Consider the following 13,334-nt stretch of genomic DNA (forward strand, 5'->3'; position numbering starts at 1 on the left):
AGTTCTTCATGAAGGAAGGGTTTTGTTAGAGGGTCTCAGTCTCATTCAATGCAAAGGGGATCAGTTTAGAGGAGTAGAGATATGAGAATTGGGCCTCCATAGTCTTTAAGTACTAGCATCTAATGTACCAATATTGACACTGAGTACCAAAAGGTCGCCTCAGTACAACATTTGTGGCTGATAAATCACATATATTGCACACTTTTCTTTTACATTTATGACCATATTTTATTAGTTTAGACCCTTATATGCATGATTTTAGCATTGGATTTAATCATAGGCTCATTTATATTGAGTTTTGGCATTAGGGGCATTTTGGTCATTTTTCACATTTGATTGGAATTAAATGTTTTTAATCTAAAATTTCAATTCCCTAGCACATTTTATTACTTATATAATTTTTATTTTCACTTTTTTAAGACTTTAGTTGGTTCAATTGCCTAAGATTGATTTTGTTTTGTTTGTTTTGTGTTTCAAGAAATTTGCAGGCCAAATATGGTAATTTTTTCTTTTTCATTTTTTTGTCAAATCAGCTTTAACTTTTCAAAAGGAGAAAAATGGAGAATTAAAATGAAGAGAAGGAAAGGAAAAAAGAAGATGAATGCTAGAGGTGGGATTTTGGAATCACGCACACGCAATCAAATTGGTAGGAGTTAGGCCATTCATGTTGACCACTGAGACACATGATCACACACCATCACTCAAATTATACGTACAACTAACACAAGGCAGAGACACCATCGCATTCAACCTCCTCTCAGTCAAAGCTTCAGCACACACATGATCTACTATTCAGCCATACACAATCGCTTATTCATCTTGATCCTGATTCAATCACCAGCACAGCTGCCTCACATACACAATCACTCATCCTCTTGCAGTTTGAGTTTGGCCAGGGGAGATTCATCACTCCATCTTAGATTCTTCTCTTAGTTTTTAATTTAGTCACACGTCATTCACTCACAGATTTGTCAAGCAAACATCCATGCCAGCTCTTCATGGATGTTTTCTTTGATCAGTCATTAAGGAGGACAAGATGAGTGTCTGAATTCTTTCCAGAGTTATTTAAGGGAGATGAAACTTTCATTTGAGATTTCTTAATTTCTTTCCAATTCAGTTCTATGCAATTCACCTCTGAGTTCTCTAATTTTGTTGTTGATATTGACTTCATGATTCATGGTTGATTTCATTCCTTAAGATACTTAGTTGCTATGAATTGGCTCTTTAATTGGATGATACACATTATATGTTTAAATTTATGCTTAAATGGTTATTGTTGTGTAAATGCTAATCTATCCAATCCTTGTAGTAATGTCTGAATCATTTAGCTTTCATATAGGTCTTAAATTGAAGTTAAGTACTTAATTCTTGATTGGTTCTAAGTGTTAGAACATGATCAAGGTAAGGCAAGGTCTAATCTTGAGTCAAGTTATTGTTTGGCATAATTTTCATAAGGATTGTGCCTTGATCTAAGTTATAATCACCTTGTCCTAATGGTAATTAGGCATTTTACTTAATGTTAAATGAGTTGCAAGAACTGAATGAATTGAACTTAGGATTCTATAATGATGAAAGTGGATTCAAACCTTAGAGAAATCACTTGTTTGCTTAGTTAAATCAATCTCACTTTATTTCATTTTTTCATATAAAATTTAGAAAAACCAAAAATACTTTTCTTATTGATTTTTATCAAACCAATAGTAACGTTAAGTTGTAAAATGGTTTATGAATTGAACTTGATTATTTAAGCTTGCTCTCTTAGGATTTTAATGACCTAGGGTATACTCAACTACATTTTAGTTTCTTTGAGAAGCTTGATATGACTTAGGGCTTTTTTAGTGGCCAATCTCATACAAGAATATGTTGGGCTTGCTTTAAGTGTGGCAAGTTGGGACATTTAGCAAGACAGTGCCTGAAGGGTAGAGTTGAGGTGATTGGGCACTGATGTACCATTCTTGGTCAAGTGTTTGGAGTTACACAAGAAGAGGCTAGAGCATCTTCGAACTTGATGCAAGGTATGATCTTTGTTGGTAGTCATCAAGTTGAGATCTTCGAACTTGATCCAAGGTATGATCTTTGTTGGTAGTCATCAAGTTGAGGTATTGTTTGATTTTGGTGCCACACATTCCTTTGTGTTTGAGGAGTGTGTGGATAGATTGAGATTGTCATTGCAAGAGTTTTCTGTACTTATTAGGGTAACTATGCCTTCGGGATCTTCTAGTATTACTAATAGAGCATGTCAGGGTGTGGATATTCGATTTAGGGGAAGGATTTCTAAGGTCAATATGATTTGTATTCCTATAAAGGGAATAGATATAATAATTGGCATGGACTGACAAGCAACAAACAATGCTATGCTTGATTATGCCAAAAAGATGGTTTCATTGCTAGTGTTGTCTGCAGTAGTAAGTTCTCCTGAGTAGTTTAAGTTCTTGTCAGTTGTTAGAATAGAGAAGTTGATCCAAGAGGGTTGTGATGCATACATGGTGTTCTTTACTTCCAATACAGTATATGATAGTTGTATAGATAAGATAGAGGTAGTGAGTGAGTTCTCACAGATATTTTTAGATGAAGTGACTGGATTACCTCTTAAAAGAGAAGTGGAATTCTTAATTGATTTGACTCCTAGAATTGAACCAATATTAAAGACCCCATATCCAATATCGCCATAAGAATTGATAGAGTTAAAGAAATAGATTGTTGGAAAGGAGAGATGGTTGGCATCTCCCCTGACAGGGACGGGAACAGCCTTCGGGCTTTCCTGTTACCACACGTACGGTTAAGGCTTTCCGCTTCGGTGGATCTCTAACCCAATTTTAAGGCCGAGTGGTCTAAGGCGCCAGACTCAAGACCCCACCTAGTGGGATAAAGGCTTGTTGTTGTTGTTGTTGTTGTTGTTGTTGTTGTAAAGAAATAGATTGAAGACTTGCTGGATAAAGGGTTTATTAGACCTAATGTGTCACCTTAGGGGTCATTAATGCTGTTTTTAAGAAAGAAGAATTGCAGTTTGCTTCTTTGCATTGATTACTGACAGTTGAACAAGGTGACTATGAAGAACAAGTATCCTTTGCCAAGGATAGACAATCTTCTTGATCAACTGGCTAGTGCCTCAGTCATTTCTAAAATAGACTTGAGGTTAGGGTACCATTAGTTGAGAATTAGTGTAGTAGCTGTGCCCAAAAGAGCATTTAGAACTCGATATGGCTACTATGAGTTCTTAGTTATCCCATTTGGTTTGATCAATGCTCTTGCATTATTCATGGATTTTATGAACTATATATTCAGGCTATACTTGGATCAGTTTGTTGTGGTCTTTATTGACAACATCTTGATCTATTCTAAAGATAAGTAGCAGCTATCAAAGCATTTGAGAACAATACTTTGGATTTTAAAAGATGAAAAGTATGTACCAAACTTAGTAAGTGTGAGTTTTAGCTGAGAGAAGTCAGATTTTTGGTACATGTGGTATATGCAGATAGGAGTTTTGTGGATCCAAACAAAGTTGATGCAATGCTAAAGTAGGAACATCCTAGTTTGGTCATGAAGATACATAGTTTTAGGGATTAGTTGGATATTATTGGTGATTTATTCAGGGATTTTCTCATATAGATTCCTTTTTGACTAAGTTGACACGAAAGGATCAGCCTTTTATTTGGGATGATTGGTGCGAAATGGCATTTTAGAAGCTAAAAGAGAAGTTAATTACAGTACTGGTGTTGATTATCCCTAATCTGAGATTACCATACAAGGTGTACACTGATGCATTGTTGAAAGGCTTGGGTTATGTTTTGGTGCAAGATGGGCAAGTGGTAGCATATGCTTCTCAATAGTTAAGACCCCATAAAGAGAATTATCCTATACATGATCTAGAGCTCTAGCAGTGGTGTTTACTCTGACTGAAGATTTGGTACCATTATCTTTGTGGTGTAGTGTTTAATGTGTTTAGTGACCATAAGAGTCTGAAATACCTGATGGATCAAAAGGAGTTAAATATGAGATAGAGAAGATGGATGGAGCTTCTTAAAGATTATAATTTTGAATTGAAATACCATCTGGGTAAGGCAAATGCGGTTGTTGTCACGTTGAGTTAGAAGTCTTTACATGTGGCAAGTTTAATGGTACAAGAGCATAAATTAATTGATCTTTCCTAGAGTTGCAGTAGGATGCGCCACTGAAGGCGTTGGTTGGTACCTCTTCCATAGTGATCAGCAGAAATTTTTAAAGGGAATTGAGGATGGCACAACTAGAAGATGAGTGTCTTCTTTGGATTCGAGAAGAGGTCGAGTCAAATCAGACCAAGGATTTTAGTTTCAATAATGATGGGTTAATAGTATATCAAGACAGAATCTGTGTGCCTGATAATGTAGATTTGAGGAAGGTGATTTTAAATGAAGCATATTGTAGTAAATAGACGATTCATCCAAGAGCTTCGAAGATGTATCAAGATATGAGATGGTATTGGGGGTGGGAATCGGGAGGTCAACTGGAGCCAAGAAGTTGACTCCTTAATTCATTGGTCCTTTTAAAATTGCTTTGCCACTACAATTATTCGGTAGGTATGATGTGTTTTACGTGTCATAGTTTAGGAAGTACCCACCAGACCCCTCTCATGTCATAGAACTAAAAGAGATTGAGCTCCAGGAGAATTTGATTGATAAGACTAAGCTAGAGCGAATTATGGATGTGAAGTATAATGAGTTAGAAATAAGACTATATGATTAGTGAAAGTTTTGTGACGAGGCATGTCTCTTGGTGACGCTACCTTGGAGATAGAGGATAAAATGAGGCAACAATATCCCCATTTGTTTTCATAGGTATGTATTTAAGTATTTTACAAATTTTAGGGATAAAATTTTTAAAAAGAGGGGAGAACTATAACATCTTAATTTTTTAATCCTGTAACTAGTTGCCAATTAGGAGTAAATTAGTAAATGATTAGAATTTTGGATGAAAGTTTGGTGTTTTGACTCATTGAAGTGTTGAATGAAGAGATATAGGTGGAAGGACTGTGTTTTGGGAGGAAGCATGTGCATGCAATGAGGATTTCCTTCATTGTGCTATTCACTGCAGCACCTAGCATAGAAAATGACCTAACATGAGTGATTAGCTTATGGTTCAAGAGAAAAAAGAGGGATAAAACACATAAAAGGAGGGAAGAGGAGGTCATTTGTATGCTAGGGAAAGATTTCTTAGAAGCTTGGGAGGCATTTCTGACCAGTAGGTTATTGGGCAAGTCATGTACAACCCTTACCTTTGATTCTACTATAATTTCTCTTAGTATAAGTTATAGAGAAATTAAATTGAAAAAAATTAAAGGTGTTAGTTTCTTAGCCTATAGTAATAAAAAGGTTCTCAGGAGTTAAATTAAAACTTTGTGACTAGTTTGGGGTTGAACGATGAAGCTTTGAAGCTATAAGCTTAATTTGGCCCTAAATCAATGGTAAAATAGGGTGAAAATTTGGTAAATGTGAAATAGGATCACTTAAAGTGGTAGAAAGTGGTAAATGAATGGTGATAGACCTAAATTGGTTAAGTAGAAGTGAATGAGCGGCTAAATGTAGCTTTAAGTGATAATTGAGTATGTTTAGTCAATTTAGTTAATTGATAAATTGTGCTAATTGTGTGTAAATTGGCATTTTTCATATGTAGATTAAGAAAGGAAGCTTGTAGTGAATCATTAGTGGTTGTGGAAGTCCACGAGTAACCTTTTTTTATGACAAAAGGGTTGAGGTGACCGAAATAATTTCCTTTGTTTGATTATCTATTTTAGCTGTTTGAAAGTATGAATATTATTACATGAAAACGTTTTAGAGTAAGCATATTTACAAAGCAAATGTTTAATACACGAAATTGCTTTCTAAAGGTTTAAGTTTATGAATTTGCACGGTTCTTATGGTTTTGCATGTGTTTATATATGAGTTGATATGCGAACATGTGATTTATATGAAAGCACGGTCATAGGGGTAGGAGTGTAAGGAGAAGTAGTGAAAGTCCATATGGCAATATTTTCTATAGTACCTGACGAAGTGCAGTGTTGTAGAATTGTATCTCTTTAGTACCATTAGAGGTGCAGTGTTAGCTAAGGGAAGTCAAATTTCTAGGCTATATGGAAGTACATAGAATTTTTGTTGATCATTAAAGTTGATGCTGTGTTGAAATGGAAGTGACCTAGATCAGTTATGGAGATTCAAAATTTTTTAGGACTAGCTAGATATTACCAAAGGTTTATCCAAGCTTTCTATTAGATTGCTTCTTCATTGATGATGTTAACCCTGAAAGATCAACCTTTTATTTGGGATGATAAGTGTGAGACTGCATTTTAGAAGCTAAAAGAGAAGTTGACTACTGCACCTATATTAATAATCCCGAATCCAAAACTACTGTATGAGGTGTATACATATGCTTATTTAAGAGGTTTCGGTTATATGCTGATGCAAGATGGGAGAGTAGAGGCATATCATCAAGGCAACTTAGACCACATGAAGAGAATTACCCGACTCACGATCTAGAACTTGCAACAGTGGTCTTTGCACTAAAAATATGGCATCATTACCTATATAGTTCTATGTTTAGCATGTTTAGTAACCATAAGAACTTGAAGTATATGGTGGATCAGAAAGAATTGAACATGAGGAAAAGAAGATGGATGGAATTACTTAAGGATTATAACTTTGAGTTGAAATACTATTCAGGGAAAGCTAATGCTGATGCATTAAGTGAAACATTCTCACTTCACTAATAATAATTAACCAATATAACTCTTGGTAATCCAAGAATTAACTCAAAAGGATGATTACTAATATTTAATTTAAAAATAAGAGATCCCAAGTTTTCTATATAAAAATGAGTTAAAATCAATCAAAATCTTTCATATCAAGGTAAAACTAAGTTACAGAAGCATGAGGTACCTCAGAGGAGTGAAAGAAGTCAAAAATGATTGAAAAACAAAACATGTGCTATGATATAGGGTAATGCATTGTGGCTCGTGCATGCTGTGCCACGGCGTGTTGCTCTCTGTGCCACATGCCGTGGCACTATCATTTGATAGCAAAATCGGGAAACTTCTAACTCGCCTCGATTCTCTGTCTGACATTTGAATGACATGATCTAAGTGTGTACGGAAAGCTCTTTACAAGAACTAGCTAATGACACAGGTTTCACTTCCAAAACTTGTCACACTAGGAAGTTGGACACCTAAACACATTTAAACTACTTTTCAATACTTTTACACAAAGTGGGTGTTCAAAACCTTCAATAACTGCTAAAAGCTTTTCCTATCACCTGGACCATGTCCAATAGACCTAGGACTACCAGTACAATACGTCACAAGTACTGAAACATTAGTAGAACAAAAATTCATTCCTCAATCCCATTTTACCAAAAACAGAGGGGGAGGTAATTTGTCATTCTATCTCGCCTAAATCGTTCACATCAAGTTCAAATCATTATTTCTACACTTGCATTAGTATTTTGGCCCTATAAACATATATATATATATATATATATATCAACAAACACAAAAACTATAGACCCAAAATACAAATCTAACATTTTCAACAACCAAAATAGTGCAAGTGTGATGGCTCACGACTATGCGCTACCTAAGTATGTATTCTCATCATTTTCTCAAAATTCATTTCTCATTAACACATACCTATCTGACATAATCATCACATTCATTTTTTCTAAAGAAATATGCATATTCATATTCAAAAACAACTTAATTAGGCATTTGTATTTCAATTCAAAATAACTTCATGCATATTCAATTTTCCATATGGTTATTGAAACTAGCACATGCTTTTCATGTTGAAAATTAACCTGTGTATGCCACACTCACAATAAAATTCCATTTACAATCAATTGATATATAACTATCTAAAGTAGAGTTTTCCCCTTATTATCTCAAACTTTTGAGAGGTCAACGGTTTACTCCTTAACCAACCATCTTCCAAGCTTGAATTTCCAATCCAATAGGTAACTAAGAGCCAAAACTACAATCAACCAAATTGAATTCCATTAACATAACAAATTCAAACATTTGAACCCTTAATCTCTTCTTTTAAATTGCCTAACAATCACTCTACAAGAGTTGGAGCCTATCCATTGAATTTAACACTTACCTTTAGCCCCCAATAGCATTAATGAGCCATTAAATCCCCATTAATGGCATCATAAATTTCCAACGACCCATATAAATGAGATTTGTGGATATTAATGGTGCCCAACAACCCAAGATACCAAAACTCATTATACCTAGGTTTAGATACTCTAATCTACCCTCATTAACTCCATTTGAGTCAACAAATTTAGACCCATAATCTATATGGACTGAAATTCTACGTCCACTATCAAACCCTAACTATAAACTCATAAATGTGGAAGACATGGGGAGATTAATGAGTGTGATACTTACCTTGGGTGTTTGTAGCCTTCAAAAGACTCTCAATGTCATCCATAAGTAAACTCTAGTAGAGTGTAACATTCTCACTTCACTAAACACAATTAACAAATAAAGCTCATGGTAATTGAGGGATTAGCACCGAAGAGTGATTACCAAGTTTTAATTCTTTAAAGAGATCTCAAGTTTTCTAAATAGAAACAAGTTAACATCAATAAAAATCTTTCACATCAGAGTAAAAAAATTTTGAAAGCATGGGATACCTCAGAGGAGTGAAAGAAGTTGAAAATGGTTGAAAACAAATTATGTACTGAAATACAGAGCAATGTGCCGTGGTGGACGCACTTTGCATCGTGACTTGTTGCTCTCTGCGCCATGCACCACGGCTTAGGTGCCGTGTACCGCGACGTGTTGCATAAAATTCCACTAGTTGTGCTGTCATTTGACAGTAGAATCGAGGGAACTTCCGACTAGCCTCGATTCTTTGTCCAAAGTCTGAATGATGTGATCTAGGTGTCTATGGAAAGCTCTTTTCCTGTACTAACTAATGGCATAGGTTTTACTTTCAAAACAAGCCACACTAGGAAGTTAGATACCTAAACACATTTTAACCAATTTTCAATACTTTTACACAAAATGGATGTCCAAACCCTCAACAAGTGTCCAAAGCTTTTCCTAACACCTAGACCATATCTAATGGATCTAGGACTACAAGTATAATATGGCACAAGAACTGAAACAACATTATATAACTAAAATTCACTCCTTAACTCCAATTTACTAAAAATAATGGCGGAGGTAAATTAGTATTGCATTTAAGTCAAATCATCCAAGATATGCTCAAAACTTTGTTTTTACACTTGCACTAATATTTAGTCTTATCAACATATATATGATAAGAGACACAGGCTAAGGGCCAAAAATACAATTCTAATATTTTCAACAACCAAAATAGTGCAAGTGATGTAATATGCATTTTAGAATTGACAAGCCATATACTATTATATAATTAAAGCTAATCTATAGGCATATATATAGTAGGAATATGCTAATTCCCCTCCTCTTTAGTCTTCTCCCTCTTAACACCAGAGCCAAAGCCTAAAGTATTAAATAAGGGGGGTAAGTCTAGCCACTCAGTAACAAAGGTTAAACCTACCCTATGCAGTTACATATCAGTTATAAAACAATTACATGCATAAGAAGATCAAATTTATAAAACATGTCCCATATATCACATTTTATCATTTATCACTCTGTAACTTCTTTACTTACCTAAGTGCATTATCTCAATATTTTCAGATATGTGATAAGATCTATACTCTTGCAACTTGCCACTACTTAGCATGTGTGACACGTCTTATATTTACTTAGGCAATGATCAACTAACCTTATATCCTCTTTATTTTCTCAGACTAAAATTGTGGGCTATAACACTAATTAGGGCTCCGTCCTTGTGATTGGACTACCCACACTCACCAATCGTGAGATGTGACCCGGCCAAAGATTATGGGACTCACTCTTGGACCATGGCTTTCCCAATTCTTGAATCCCTAGGGTGTCTCATACCCTAGGCTATTCTCCTCAATGAACTGGTGGAGCTAGCAAGGTTCTAGTCTCTTGACAACTTATGGGACAGTCCCTCGACAAACAGTGGGATAAGGCTATAGTCCCCATGCATTGGAGGGTAGCCTAATTACCATATGGATTTTTTCTACTCCTAAATCCCTAGGCAAACTCCTGCAACTGATCATGCCATAATCATTACTCACTTGAGTTTACTTTTTTGCTTTCATTTATTCACTATTTTCACAACAACATTGGGCTCACGACCTTGCACTACCTAAGTGTGTATTCTCACCTTTTCTCACAAATCCATTTTTCATTAACAAACAAATACCTCTATGCCTCATCACATACATCTTTCAACAACAACAACAACATTTATAGTTAAAACTTTCTTGACTTTATATATTACACTTTCAAGTCAAAAATAGAATTCCATGTACTCAGTAAAACATATATATAGTTTTACATAAAAATCAATCTCATGCATGTAACATTCACCATTCGCACTCAACAATCAATTAATATACAACTACCCAAAGTAGAGTTTTTCCCTAATTACCTCAAACCTTTAAGAGGTCAAAGGTTTACCTCTCAATTAATTAGCTTCCAAGTTTAAGTTTTCACTCCAATAGGTGACCAAGAGTCAAAACTACAATCAACCAAGTTGAATTCCAAGGGGTATGATAGGAATTAGTCGCTTATCCTCAAAATTAAACTAAAGATAACCTCTCAATTAATTAGCTTCCAAGCTTAAGTTTTCACTCCAATAGGTGACCAAGAGCCAAAACTACAATCAATCAAGTTGAATTCCAAGGGGTGTGATAGGAATTAGTTGCTTATCCTCAACATTAAACTAAAGATAACCCTGATACAATACAGGGCCAACCCTAGGTCATCTCTCAAGGAATAATTTTAAGTCTAATTGAAAGTTATCTAGTGAAATAAATCAACCAAAGTTTGTAGGAATTTAGTTACCTAGCTAATTATCTAAACTACTTACCTAATGTGCAAGTAATTAAAATGTTAATGAAAGTGAGTGAAATGAACTTTCCTTTTCACAATAATGAAACCCTAAAGATTAGTTCATTTTGGATTCATTATCTTCTCATGATTAGGCTAAGTTTAGCTTCTCTTTCCTCTTGACTAAAGCTGTCATGATTTAAGAAAATTTTCCTAAGCCAATTAACCTAATTAGCTAACTTCCCTAGGTCTTAGATTAAAGTCCCTATTTCAATTAACCAATTGGTGAAGAACTTAGCCAAGTGATTCACTCAAAATCTCCTCTCAACAGCCACAGTTAAAACAACAATGTGAGTAACCACAAAAATATGTCAAGCTACTCAACAACACAAGCATTAATACCACAAGATTATGCAATATTAACACAAGTAATTCACTAATTGAAAACACAAGGTTATATGCTAAACAAAGAGTGACAAAATTCAGTCATGGCTGTCCAAGGAAGAAATTAAATGAAACAATCCTCTCTCTTTATATCAACATCAAATTCAAATTAGAATTTACAAGCTAAGATAATTAAACCCTAGGTTAAAAAATCTAACCATCTAGTAAAAAGAGAAGAGGATAGGAAACAAAAAAACTTAGCCAATTTGAAGCTTAAGACTCATCCTCCATCTTCATCTCTCTAGGATTCCACCAAAAAAATTAGACAATCTTTATCATATTCAAGAACCCTAGTGATTGCTTGTGAAGGCCAAACTCCATAGCTCTTGAATAATCAAAATGAGCTTCAATCCTTGTAAAAATGGAAGGGATGGAACGAAAATGAAGAGAGGAGAAGAATGGTATGAGTTTTGTGGAGGTTTAGTGGCTGAAAATGGAGGTTAAGGTGTTGGAAAATGAAGAACACTATGAACAAGAGAGAGAAAATATGAAAGATGAATAAGATGAGTGTTGGATCCAAAATGAGGTGTATGGACGTGCTCCTAAGTGTTTCCCATCAGCTGAAGCTTAATTAAAAAAAGGAAAAGAAATTAAAATGGAAATGGGAGCTTTGTCGTACTTGCAAGGTGGCAACCTCCTATTGGTTGGTAGATGATTTCAATGTGTGTGTAATTTCCCATGTGTCATCCACATCATTTAAGCTGATTTAATCCGTCAAAATAATCATAATTCACGTGCAAACCTTTAGCCATTGACCTCAAGGAGTGTTGACCTCAATTGCCCAATTGATGCACAAGTCACATGCCACCTATGTCACATAAATCACATAATTCAATTAAATAGCATGTAATATAATAAAATCTAATTAATATCCAAAATTAAATGCATAATTAGAAGGGAGAATTTCAGGCTATACAAAATTATATAAAAATTTTCATACAAAGGCGAACTGAAAACTAGGTGATAGGGGACGCGGAAGCAGAATCGTGCTAGTTTAGGGATAGAACGCTAACACAACAAAAACAGAAGAACCGAAAAAAAAGAGACAAAATTTATGATGAAAATAAAGAAAGATATAAAATAAATAATGGGATAATGATCAAGGAGAAGATCCTTTAGAGCACCTGCCTCTAGATCACGTTTGTTTCTCACACGGGATGCCACCACAAAGCACTAAGGCTCAAAAGAGTTATAAACTCTAAAATGAATAATTTCATTCAACTTTGTTCCGTTTACAAGAGGGAGCATGCCTAATTTATATAGGCTCATAGACAAGAATATTTCCTAAAATTAAAACCCTAATTTCCTAATACTAAAAGAAAAAATAATATAACATAATGATAAAATTTTTAGGCACATAATTTAGGAGATGTGATCCTAAAATTATGGGATTACAAAATTTAAAAATTAATACTATAATTAAGTCTAACTTTTGACTAGACTCAAAATAAGAAATCAAATCAAAAGACCATTAAAATAGAAAATAATTTAGGAGACAATCAAGGGATCATAAAGGATTTAAAATCATATCACCCTTGACTTCTTCACTAGGGTTTCATGCCTCCTTGCTTGCAAGAGGCTCAACTTGTAGTCTTTTTTGCATTGGGCTAAGGTCTGCATCTCTTGGCCTTGACTCTTCATGAGTTTAGATCTTAAATACATTATACACGCATAGATGCTCTCCTTTGGGCTTGAGAGGAGTGCCCCAATGCTCTCCAAGCTCTTGAACTTCTTGCACAAGACTAAACAAGGCTTGCTTCATGGCTTTAGTTCGGGCTCTTGTCATTGGACCTCCAATATTTTGTAATGGGTCTTTAGGTACGTTGGATTGAAAGTATTGGGCTCCTTCCATGTCACCATACTCATGATTACCATCGTTCAAGCTTCATTGCCATTAATGCTATGTCATCCGTGCCATGGGATCCATCATAAGTCTAACTAAGACTTTAAGAGAGTGTTAACT

General features: G+C 34.9%; 1 non-coding gene across 1 annotated transcript; it reads left to right on the forward strand.

Moving 5' to 3' along the window:
- The first annotated feature begins 2,694 nt into the window (after window positions 1-2,694).
- On the forward strand, window positions 2,695-2,820 carry LOC129299344 (U6atac minor spliceosomal RNA). The gene has a single exon (XR_008590546.1). It is a non-coding gene; the product is annotated as a U6atac minor spliceosomal RNA (small nuclear RNA).
- Window positions 2,821-13,334: the final 10,514 nt, after the last annotated feature.

The sequence above is a fragment of the Prosopis cineraria genome, unplaced genomic scaffold, assembly GCF_029017545.1.
Source record: "Prosopis cineraria cultivar Desert tree isolate PC_DT_omini unplaced genomic scaffold, ASM2901754v1 PC1127, whole genome shotgun sequence".
Lineage (NCBI taxonomy): Eukaryota > Viridiplantae > Streptophyta > Magnoliopsida > Fabales > Fabaceae > Prosopis > Prosopis cineraria.